This window comes from Dromaius novaehollandiae, chromosome 22 (assembly GCF_036370855.1).
Source record: "Dromaius novaehollandiae isolate bDroNov1 chromosome 22, bDroNov1.hap1, whole genome shotgun sequence".
In the NCBI taxonomy this organism is placed as follows: Eukaryota; Metazoa; Chordata; class Aves; order Casuariiformes; family Dromaiidae; genus Dromaius; species Dromaius novaehollandiae.
Genome location: NC_088119.1, coordinates 4,016,972 through 4,030,240, shown reverse-complemented (window position 1 = coordinate 4,030,240; position 13,269 = coordinate 4,016,972).

Below are 13,269 nucleotides of genomic sequence, written 5' to 3'. Positions count from 1 at the left end.
TTTGAACAGCAGATCCAAAACCAGTAAAATTCTTTATTCCACCACTATACTTTAAATCAGGCATTTTGCTCACTAGTATTTTTGTCCTGATTTGCTGATGACACCCTAACCTTTTTACATCGCACTCTACATCGACCCTTTTCCAGTCTCACAGGCAAGACACAGACCAGGAATACCATCTGTGGGCATTTGTGCAAATCAAGGAGTTGGGTTTTCCTGAGTGGCCCTTCATTGGGTCTGCAAGAATTGGCAGACTGAAAATCCTGCCACACAGCCCAAGCAAAGTGAAAGATCTACAGATGTGTGACTACTGAGGGACACAGCAGTGACTGGCACAGAAATATATCAACCAGATTAAGATATCAGTCTTTATTTTTCCAAGGACCATTCATACAGGCGTAGGACAGCAGAGGCCTCATTTGCATCATGAAGAAATTCAGGGCCTGTGCAATACCTCCATAATTAAGCATTTTGGACTTTCCTGTGCACCACTGGGAATCAGAGAAGTGTGGGAAAACCTATGCCTTCGATAACCACCTAAAATGTCAATCAACCAAGTCTCCATTATCTATGTCTTGATTAGCCAAACAAAGAAAAAGATGTCTTTGAGAAGATGGTTCAAACTCTCCAGGGAGAATGCAAGGGAGGGAATATCCATCCCTCAGCCTCTTACCATAGTTTATCACTCATCCATACCAAGCAAAATTAGCCCCCATTGGACTGGGCCAACCTGGTGGCCAGACCTGTGGCTCCCCTGAGACCTTATTTCAGGCCACAGTATGTGAAATGAGAACACTGTGTCATATTGGCCAACAAAATGTTTGTTAAGCATCATGCAAAGGATGGAAGCATCATGCAAAGGATGGATATTAAAGGTATTCAGAGGCAACCCAGCTATCCTTATGCTGTAGCCAAGGCTAGTGCAGCCTGTTTTTCTCCCTTTAGCTGGCGAAAGCTATTGTGGTGGCTGTGCCTGACCTTTCTCTGGAAGGAAGGTGTTAGCTTACTGTAGCAGGAAGTAGCCCACACTGACTTGACTAATTGGAGACAACAGAGCAAGAGGGCACAAACTGCATAAATGCACCTTGGGAGGAAGTGAAGGGTCTGTTTCCTGCAAGGAATTCTGGCACCTAAGAAGCCCTTTTTTACCCAAGGTTAATGGGGAAAAGCAATACCTTATTAGACCAGCTGTTATAGCTGTAGAAGCAGATACATGCTTAGATGCACAACCTCTTTCTATCCTTCACAAGAAGAAACACAGGAAAACTGAATGCCAGACAGTCAATACTGTTTGTTCAAGAAGGCTATTGGGAGCTGAAGCCCGTAACACATGAGTGAAGTCAGTTCTGAGCAAGCCGAGGGGAGATGTGGCAGACAGAACAGTCAGAAACTCAACTAATGTGACAGTTCAGACTTACAGAGAATACAATCTGAAATTTTTTGAAGACAAATTCTAAAGTGCAGTGTCTTATTGGACCAACAGCTAGATGGGGCTGAAAATATTCAGGCTTCCATGTCTCTTACTATGATTAAAAAGCAGTACTGCTACTACTAGACCTACGACACTCTATTACACCACACCTCAAGGTGATCCATCAACTTCATTTTCTTATGAGCATATGGGAAAACAAGATCTGTCCAGTTTAAGGCTAGTAGCTATTCAGAAGTATAAATGAGCATTCTGGCAGCACAGAAAAGGATGCAAAAATCACTAGCAATGATTTGGGTTTTACCTTTCCCCTCCACTCTTTATGAGTACACAGTTTTTATCTTAGGGAGTATTCCTCAAACTTTAGTCTGGCATGGAATTAAGAAATTGCTCAGTAACAGCCTCCAGACTTTACCCAAAGTAAAAGATTGCTGTTCAGCCCTTCCAAACATGTTCTCTCTCCACCCAGTGTTAGAGCCTGGAAAGAGCTGTTGTGAGCATATCTCTCCATATACAAATGGATAAATCCAAAGCACACTAGAGATGTAGATAGAATACAAGTAGCATGAGATGTAGAAGGACTATCAGCCTCTTCTGAAATAACGATCTGGTAAATCTGAGTACATCATTCCAATGAAATAAACGAACAGCATCAGAAGTGAGAGGTTCCACTAAGGTGGAAGAAATAGAAATTTTGTCTTTTTCTATTATGTGCTTGCAACAATCCATTGGTTTTTTGCAGATGACTGCTCAAAGAAAGCAAATAATGTGTCTATCATTATACTGGGACTGAGAGACCTCCTGAACAAAAACTTTGCTGATGGTCATCAGACATTTTATTTTCTGAGGTAAGGAGGAAGGATCAATGACACATATTTGTCAAGGAATTGCATTGCAATCCAGTGAGCGCTATGGAGAGATTGAAAGTGTGTCCTTTTCTTCATGTTTATTCCCAGTGCACAGTCTGTGTTCTTCTGCTTCTTGAATTTCACACAACAGCTAGGGAGAGCTTTAACAAAGTCTCATGGCATTTGAGATGTCCCCAGGAATCCAAGCCAGAAGCATAGAGAAGATAGCAGATGAGACACAGCTTCTCTGGGGGACTGTGCCCTTTTAGCATTGCAATTGGAGCTGCAGGATGGCCTCAGATGTCTAGAGTGGATGGAAAACACATAGTGTTTGTATCTGTCTCAGCATCTCAAAAGAAGACTTGCTTGAAGAAGAGTTTTCTTCCCTCTGTGTACCTGGTTGATGCTAGATGGTCATCCAGAGCATGGTAAAAGGAATGAAGAGCCCAAAATGCACTAGAGGTCTGGAATAATGGGGTAACTAAATTCCTTGGTAGCTTTTCAAGTTCAAGACCTAGATTGTCGAGTTCATTTTCACATGGTAAGCTTGGGTCACAATAAAAGTAAGTCCATCTCAGGGCCCATTAAAAGACACCCTTTACATCCTTGGGGAGTCCAGAATCAGAGTCAGTGCAAAAACTTTTGAGAAAAGCCTGTCCCAATGCATTGAATAATTCAGTTTTCTTCTTTACAGGATTTCAGCAAATGAGTCAGTGGTGATTCAGAGAGAAAAGCATACAATCCACCCCTCCCTATTAAATAAGTGGAAGAAAAATTGCCCTTTTTCTAATTAACACAAAGCCTTTTCACGTTAGTTTTCTCTGATTATTTTTAGGTGTTATTACAGTTTCTGTAGCACAATTCCATATTTTAAGAAAAAGCCTAAAGAATCAATTTCATCAGCAGCACTTTTTTTACATAAGATGGCAGTATTTACAGTGCTGAATCAAATTATGTCATTCAGCAGGTTTCTCTTAATTTAAATCATTGTGCTGAAAGTTTCAAATGTATGTGTAGGCATGTATTGTGCTTTTTATTAGATATGAAGCAATTTCATTTTTGTCTAGGCATCATCGTGGTGATTTGTTTGTTAGATTTAACTGTAAAATAACTTCTATGACCTAGCTCTTCAGACAGCTATTTTGTTTTTCTGTGAAAGAGTTCATCAAAAGGAGGAAACCAGTTGCCTAGATTCCCAGCGAAAATCCGAACTACTTTGCTAACTTCTGAAAATTCTATCACTCAGAAGTTGCTTAAAGACCATAGCATGTTTTAGATAGATGAGCTCATTTTGGTATTCTGTTCTCAGCAGTACTTTAAGTATTATACAGTTTTTTCCAACATTGAAGAACATTTCAGAAATGTATTGCTGCTTGGTGCAATTTTATGGCTGTTCTGTTCTAATTTATTTTAGTTATTTTTGCATTGTTTTCTTATTTTAACTTAGATACACGCAGTATTCCTGGCTTTCTTTTTTACCTATTGTTAGTGCTAAGCTCACTTTCTGGTGCAGAGAGGCTTCAAATCTTTCTGAACACTATTAATTGTTTAATCCCTATCACTAACAAAGTCTTCTGCCAGTTTAAGTACATAGTCCTTTTTGACTGCTACCTGGCTTCATGGGTGTTCTCTGGCAAACATTTACAGCTCTTTGTATGCCAAAACTACACCTTCACCTCTCTTTTGGGGATCTCTTGCTTGTCATTTTCATAGCTTCTCCTCCAAGCTGCAACTGCTTCCAAGAAGTCAGTTATCTTTAGCTGCATCCTGTAGGCAGGATGACAACACTGAGAGGTTCAAAGAGCCCAATATGAGTCACAAGGTGCAACATCTGCATTTCTACCAATAGAACACTAAACAGTTGCACCAATTAACCCAGCTTGTCTTTTGCTTTTCTCTTCCTACAATCATCCAGATGAAATAGCTCCATTCATTTCTCTGCTATGAAGCAGAGTAATCTCTCCATCTCTGCCTGATACCAGGAAGATGTTGCATGCCATACACTTTTTTGCAGACCCTTCTCATTTGAGAGAGAGTGAAAGTGCTATAACAACCAAGAACTTTGAGAACCAGTTGTTCCATCTCCAAACAGGTTCTCAGCCCTGTTGCTCCCAATGAATCACAGCACACTGTGTGTTGTGGCTTCTCATTATAAGATCCCACCCACAGTTTGTACTTGGAGCATTAAAGTGCTTTCAGGCAAACACTCCCATCTAGTAAATGGAGTTTAATCTTATTTCCCCTTGGTGGGTCTTACAGAGAGAGTTTACTAGCTAACAGCTGGGCATCTATTCTTGCTGAGCAAGTTCAAGTTACAAGCTGATAGCTCTCTCCTGTGGCAGAAAGCATTAAAACACCCTAAATAAACATCTTTCCAAAGGGTGAATGGAAGAGAATCACTTGGAGCAAGAAAACTTGAATAGCGGGTATAATAATTGGCATTTTCTCTTGTACTTTTATTTATGTACTGGGAGAGGGGAGTTTGTGCCTTCAACACAAATATTTCTTGGTACTGCCGAAATCTGTGGCAAACCTCAAGCAAGATGCACTGAACGGCTCTAAGGTTTCTGTGTTCAGCCTGCTGCACACACAAAACATCATTAAGTTTCATAGACAGAAAGGCTCTAGCAGTTGTATAAGCCATTCCTACAGCAAGCCAGGAATCCTAGTCTTATTTCTTTCAGTTCCTTGGGTTTCTCAGAGCCAAGAAGAATATCACAGAAAGGAAAGAGAGCAGAGACACTCTCAACACCTTTGTAACTTAGGTCACCAGACGAAAGTGCTTAGCCCAGCCTTGAATGACGCACAGGATTCTGTATCCCTTGGCAAAATCCTAAAACACAAGCAAATACTTACTCCAACCATATCTAAAGAAAGGGAATACCTTTCTGAATGTCTTTCCAGCACTCAGCTTAACTCCATGAACATGCACATATCAAAGCCCCAGTGTCACCCTCGCAGAAAACCTTGTTCTTGTGATATCTCTCTGTCTCTTAGAGCTAGAGCCCTTCCCCACTAGCAGGTGGGGATGCTTATGTGCACAATATTTCTGGAAAGTAGGGCTGTTTACTATAGGTTTGCTCTCAAAATGAGTCGTGATGTGATGCTGTTAACAATTATTTTCTTCCTACTGTTCAAACACCCAGAATGGTGTAAGAGCTATGTACCTGATCTTATTGCATGTGCTTGTATCCTCTTATGTAAGGGCTGCATTTGGAATTGGGAGTATACAACTTTTCTATAGGATTTAAGGGGTTCTCAAAGTTTTTGACAAAATTGGGGATATTGGTGTAACCCCCCCTTCCCCCCCCCCCCCCCCCGCAATGTCTCTGGCTACCTGCTGGCCAAAGTGTTTATTTTTTTCATAATGTTTTCAAGCTGATGAATTCCAGTAAATAGGTCAAATTGAAAAAGAAAAACACAGTGAGTGCTGTCTTTACACATATCGCAAGCTGAACTTATTTGCTCTTACTTTGTATTCTTCCCTTGCCAGCAGGTGTACATATACAGTCCTTGAAATGTCAGGTACAGACTTCAGAAAGTCCAACAGGCATGTGTGAGGGAGGATGAATAATTGAAGTGACAGTCAAAGAAACTTTCTTCTGAGGTACGAGATAAAATAGTTGTACAGAAAAAAACAAGTGATTTGTCACAAAAGAGAGAGAGAGGAATATGGCAAAGGCATTCAGAACTGCTGTTGAAATTAGTCAGTGCTTCTAAAGGACTATGAAATACAAGCTACTCAAGAAACTTAATGGTAGTCACACTGTCCTAGCTGAAGGAAAGATGTGTTTTAGAATTAACAGAACTGAGAAGCTATTGCCATGGAAAACCGTTATGCCTGAAAGCAGGTTAGGGTCTTTCAAAGGTATACATCTCTTGCTAAACAAGGAGAATGTCTGAAACAGCAAGCAATGAGTAGAAACTTTCTGGCATCGGGCAATGAAGAGGCTAAGGAGATCATATCCTGAATGATAGGATACAAAATGCCAAGGCGTCTGGTGATCCTGGTTGAAGGAATTGTAGGGCAAGCTGTTGCATCTAGGAAAGCCTCAGACGAAATGGACTCAAGAACTACCGTGTTCTTGGGAGGCCCTTTGCTCCTTTGAACCATGAGGGTTTCTACGCAGAGGTTTCTCACTGTGGGAGTACAAACCTGCTTCAGTTTGATTAAAGTTCTGCCTATGGAGCTGGCTGTTTCCTGAGACAGGTAAAGTCTGTTTGCTATCATGCAGGAATTTTACATACCACAAACCTGTGTCAAAGCTCTCATGCTTCTATAACTGCATTGGACTGGAACATGAAAGGTTGTCTTCACTAGATAAACTATGATTGCAACCACTGTCCTGAGGGCTGTGACTCTGTCCACAAGCTGTTTTCCTGAGCAAATGTATTTGGGTATAGTCAATTAAAGGGAAGAAGGATGTCAAAGGACTGGCCTTACAGGTGGCCACTTGCTATAGGACTCAGGTAAAATGACTTATTCTTTGGTTTCCATTATGTTTGAAATAGGAAAAAGAAATTAAATTCATGAAAACTTGTTATTGTGCTGCAGGGACTTGGAGGAGGAGGAAAGAACTTGAACAGAAGGACAGAGTAGGTCTGTGCTTGTTTGACTCATTTATATACTTCATATTCACATTCATGGGAGAGTTTCCATGTGTTTAACAAGTTTGTGTATCTGGAACTCTATGGAAACTGCTGAATGACTTGATCTGCTACTTTTCATCCTATAAAGAACAGAACAGTCTTTCCTCCCCACTCCTCAGTCTGCTTTTAGTTGAAAATCTTTGACTTTAATAGAAGTTGCACATCCATATCATCTTGCAAAACTAACTGCTTTATATATAAATCATTTTTGCACGGGCAGACACACAGATTTCCCACCACTAAATTTACAACTTCAGCAATAATAATTATGTATATTCTTTTTCTTTCTCTTTCTTTCTCTTCCTTCCTTCCTTCTTGCTCACTCTCTCGGTCTCTCTTTCTATGCATCTTTCTATTTATCTATCTAATCTCTCACCTCATGTTGTTAAGCACATCTGGAATCTGGGAATAACATTCAAAGAAAACTTCCAAATGTAAGCCGTGATATAGTTCACTGGGGAAAAAAAACAAAGAAAAAGAAGAAGAAGAACAGCTGCATGAGGTAAGAAGGGATTTTTTTTTTTTTTTTTTTTTTTGTGTGTGTGAAGTGGTATCACACTGTTCTGTTAAGAGCTGGGAAGAAGCTTAGTTCTGGAGCAGGTTCCACACTTACTCTTCAAGCCATCAATTATAACATTGAGACAAAGAAAACAGGATTTCTGTTGTACTACCCAAGAAAAACTCTGAGCAACTGATTCTAATATTTTTAGCTCTTTTATTTACTACATCTGAATGCACTTGAGAGAGCTTAACAAGAGTGGAATTGATTGACAAAGCTATTCTGCAAGAGATTCTCAGGTATTTTTCAGCTGATTCTGAATATCTGTTCAGAATGTTTTTATTCTCCATGGACTATATTCTCCAGTACAGGAAGAAAATGAATTGTTTAAAAAGCTTGCATTCATGAGCAAAGTAAAAGTTTATGAATGAAGTTTCTTTCGCACTAAAGAAAATCAACACATATTCTGTTACCTTAGCAGAGCTACTGTGGAATCAATTTATTTCATCACAACTGTATCAGTCATGTGTCATCAGCAGAAAAAAGATATGGCTGCTTTTTCTGCTTCTGTTCACTTTACTATGTCTTTCATGGTAAAGAATTGAAGAGAAATCAAAGGTAAAGAAATGAAAAAGATTTCATTTTTTAATACTAAATTCCTAGGTTTAATTAGCAAATTTCTTTAAAATTAACATTGTTGATATTTTTTATGAGATATGGAAGGATTAAAATTCATGTGCAATGAAAACATCTTACATTTCAGGAGAGCATGGAAGAAGTGTTTTTGTAAAGGGCTGAGCTGCGGTGGGCCTGCCAATTGAGAAGCTCATATTTGAGTATGGAACATGTTTAATAGTGCATTCAGGTAAGCTGCTCATTTCTGGCTAGGGAAATATGAGGATGGCATTTCCAAGTGACATGCTTCCATTAAAAATTCCCCAAAATGAATAAACTGCCACTACTGCAGAGCATAAACCTCTGTAGGATGCCTATCAAAAGTAGAAAATTGTGTGCTTTTGCAGTTTTACACTGAAAGTCTACTAGAGAATTGTTAGAAAAAAAAAATGGTAGGAAGCAGAAGCATTTGGCCATCTCAGCTTTTTAAAATTGGGATTTTGGAAGCAGCACTTTGAATTTGCCTTAAAGAATAGGGTATGTTTTACACCAAGGCTGGAACAAATAATTCTTCCTGTTCAAGCTGCAAGAACAAGTATAGTGTGAAAATATGAAAGAAACCCTTTGGGAACAAACAGTTGTCTGAATATGTTCCACTGTAATACTTGCATGTAAGTTTTCAGACTTACTGATGTGTAGCTAGTCATGTACAGGCAAGAAAGAGACGATAATACTGAATTTTGGATATGTATTGCCAATTTTTGGATTCTATGTGAGCCTATTGAAATCAAATCGGATTCAGAGTGGGACTGAGTTGCTGTGTAGAGTGTTTGCCTATAGTTTCAGCTATGGAGGAAGAAGATTATGAAAGTGTTTTGGTTTTTTTCCAATACTGGGAATAAAGGATCAGAGGCAAACTGATATCTGATAGAGAAATAAATCTAAGGCTTGGCAATCATTTCAGTGCTGTCTGAGGAGTGTGTGGGGGGGGGCATCTCAAAAGAAAAAATAGACAAAAGTGAAGAGCTATCATTGTTGTGTTCAGCAAATATCTTTGAAGATAGATACAGACTGTACTGGATAGGGAGGGAAAAGCTTAGATAGCTTAATGTGAGATGACTCAGTGCTGCAGGTTGGTGCAAGTTGGGATAAAATATGAACTAACTTAAGTGGATGGAGGAAGTGTCATGGAAAAGGAAAAAAACTTCCATTCTTGTTTTGTTTTTTCTTATCCACCTTCATGGTTACAGTTAATTGTTATAACTTCTACAATTGCTGTAATCATAGAAGGGTACAGCTACAAGGTATCCTGTGATAGCTAGGACCCACATAATATGGTTTAGGAGAAAAATATCATGAAGTAGTGAAATTCTATGAGAATATTTAACTAGGAATCTTGAAAAGAAAGTCTAAAAGATCTGTGTGTACAAATCAAAGTTAAACTCCTTTGAGTCAAAAGCTGCTGCCAGCATTTTTTGTAAAGCTCTTTGTCACAGTGCAACTCTGTGGGTGCCTACGAAAAACCCACTTTTGGAAAGGGAACAAGACTGTCTGTGCATCCAAGTAAGTGACAGAGGTAAACAGTTAGTGGAAATGCCATGTTTCAGATAAAGAATAAATGAATGTTCATCTTGAAATTATCAGGCCTAAGAGTGCAGGTTTATTTCCTCTAATATCAAGTACTCAGTCAAATCTGCTAGCCCAAGCTGATTTTACTTCTGTCTTAATCACTGGAGTTTGGAGCAGATTTTTTAGAGCTCATCTCTTTAAGATGAGAACTGTTCTTGAGAAATGTCTATGTCTTTCCACTTATTACAGAGGGATTCTAGGACATCTGTGCTGAACTTGGATAACCCAAATATGTAAAATATGCTCCCGTTTTGTCTCAGAACAATTAATTTCCTTGAACACCTAGTTTCAATTTCTCTGCAATATGTGGAGGGTAGAAAGTAAGACCGTTCAAAAGAAGGTTCTTACTAGTTTCATAGTGAGAAGTGAAGCGACCATTTAGTAAGCAGGGAGAAAAGTCTTGGATAAAATCTTTCCATGGCCAGGATTTTGTGAAGTACTGTGCCATATATAACTTTGGAGGTGGCAATCAAAAGCTTAAATTTGGAAGGGGATTGAAACTTAAAGTAAAATCATGTAAGTATAAAAGAAAAGTTCAAGACTTTAAGAACCAAATGCGTGTGTGTCTGAGGGTTGCACACATCAGATGTGGGCTGCAGATGAAGCTGAGTCCAGTACTATTTCCCTGTAAAGTTTAAGTGATGATTTGGGCCATTGTTTTAATTTGAGTTTTGGGATGCAACCTCTACATTTGGGTATTTTGTGGACTGACATGTGAGCACTTATCTTCTAATATTCTAAGAAACTTATCTTTTAATTTACATATCACTTAGATTTAAGCAGCACTGAAATGTCAAATGTTGTTAGGACTGTATTAATGTCCTTCCCTGAGGCCCCTGATCTCTGAAATTCATTAATGAAAAATATTTCTGAGTATCTGTATCTTCCAACAGTTATTTTTCTTAGTGTTTTGGCAATCTGCTTTTTTTGATGTTCAGAAAGTACCTGTATGCCTAGATTATTGCTCAAAGGGAAACAATCAGATCTTGTACAGGAACAGGTAAAAGCTTAGTGTTTTCCAGAAGTACCTGCCTTCCATTTATTTCCAAATGGCTTCCAAAATCAGGAAGAAGGTGGAATTTATCTCCCCTCAATAGTTAAGGTGAGTGAGACTTTGTCTACCTGTGTGATTGGATATGACACAATCCTAACACAGAAAAAGCAGCAATTTGCTACAGCATGTTTTGGATGTTGTCAGTGTCCCCATGGAGCAGCTACCTCTGGATTTTAAGCCAGACCTGACCCTATAGTTGCCAGTTGAATTACATACCAGTAGAAATTGAGTTCATTAAAGCTTTTGTTGCAAATATCATTGTGCTTAGTTCTCCCTGCAAATCGTAGTTCACATTTGGGAAAGGAAATAAACTGACTGCAATATCACTTTTTTTATTTCCTAGTGAAGAAATGTCTTGCAAATATTTTTATGTTTGGTGGTAGAAACATAGATAAGATGAAGTGGATAGAAAAATACTTTTTGATGAAAGAAATTAGTTTCCAATTTAAATTGGAAAGAAAAGAAAGGGACACATACTTCTACAGATGTTTTAAGAAGAAACATGCTATTATTGGTTTTTATAGCTAGAGGATTTGTATCTAATAGATTGAGGGAGTTCTCTTTAGTCAAGTTATGGGTCACATCCAGTAATAATCTATGGATATCACCATTTAATACTTCTAATTGGGTTTGGCTAAGTTCTCCTGTAGAAGAGGAAGAGTTAAGAGGGGAATTTTATTTCTCTGGAGGGTTTTTTGTAAAGCACTTCCTGGCTGTGTGAATACAAGAAACAGGGAAATTAACATTTGGCCAGGGAACAAGAATTGCTGTAATGCCAAGTAAGTGAGAAGTAAAGTATTTCATAGATGAAACTTAACAAGCTAACTTTTATTTCTAAGGTTCAGCTTTTAATATCAACCCAATTTTACTAATTCACTTCCATGTGTTATTTTTAAAGCATTTAATTTGTTTGGAGGCTCGCAAAAACGTGTCTCTGTTCTGGGGAGTACCCATAAGAATGAAACACCTTTCAGCATTGATTTTTCTTATCCCCAGTGCTGTGGCCTTCCCAAATCTACTTTCTTACAAGGGTCATGGGTGTGAAATAACTCAGACAAATCTTTTTTTCTTTAATTCTTTTGAAATTCATATATTGACACAATAGTACTCTGGAAATTTTGCATATTAAATGCAGTCCTCTTTTTATATCCATGTTTCATTGGAAATATCTCAAATGGGAAAAAAATTGTAAAACTTGCAACTTGTTTGCTTTTACAGCCCCAAAATATATACTAATGTGGCTAGCAGAGTATTTTGTTATGATGTTTGTGATAATATTTCTGGCTTAAGATGTGGTTTAGCATAAATTTAACCAACAAAAGGAAACTTCTGAAGATACAATCACCAACACAGCAAGAACATTTTGCTTCATATAGTCTCCGAACATTTTGCAAAGGCAATATTAAATTCTATTTTTCTGTGGTGGCTGGGAATCTGTTAAATTCTTCCAATAAAGGTTTATGTAAAGAGACTTACCATAGTGTAACTGGTAGTGGCTATGGAAAGTCCACTTTTGGTGGAGGAACTCACCTGTCTGTGCTTCCAAGTAAGTTTTCAGGTAAAAGTAGTGGTCTCAAAACAGACCTTAGTATTTCAGCACATCCCAGATGTGGTTAAAGTCCATCTAATACAACTCTTGGCTGTCCAAATGACATAGCCCATAAAATATGTATCTAAATATGCCTTTGTGTGTATGTGTGTTATGAAAGGCACAACTTTTTCATTACAGTACAGTTCTGAGACTGCCTGGGTGCTTTTAGACTAGAAATTCTTAGATTCAAACTTCAGAGTTGATTTTTGTAGAGGAATATCTGACAGTGTAACTGCAGCAGGAAGAAAGCAAATAGTTGGGCAGGGGACAATATTACTTGTTATGCCAAGTAAGTGTTTTCTAGTTAATTACACCTTTTCACATTTTTACCTATTTCTCTTCATACTCTTCATGATGTGAAGAACTCTCTGGCTTTCAGGATAAAGAAAAAGTGCTGGGGGAGAGAAATTGATAGCTGAAAGTAAATTGTAAGTTGAAAACTCAAAAGTATTACTAGGTTTATTCTAATAAGTGTGAAATCAAAAGTCCTAAAGATTTCTTCTGGAAGCTGGACAAATGCCAGGAGGCCTAGATTCAGTAGGATAATGTGATCAAATATACTGAAGGATATTGAAATACAGTTTGAAGGGTCAATTTCACTTGTTCTGAACTAAAACAAAAAATGCGTGGGGTTTTCCAAAACTCTTTGCAGAGTGTACCCAGATGAAGTTACTGGTGCATAATTCGTAGGGTCTATTGTAGGGATAAGGTGTCATTTTTGTTCTACAGTGAGGACCTCAAATACTGCAGGAATCTTGCGCTCAATTTTCCTGCCTTTATTATGTTGGGGTCAGACTAAATAATTATAATAGGTTCTGATTTGTGATCAGAATGGTAATTCTGATGGATTTGGCCTTAGATTCAAAAGGGTGAAGTCAGAGTTCTGCTGAACTCTGTGGCAAGCCTGTCCCTTTTCCAGAAAGGTATTAAATATTGGGGGCATGGGGGAGAAGG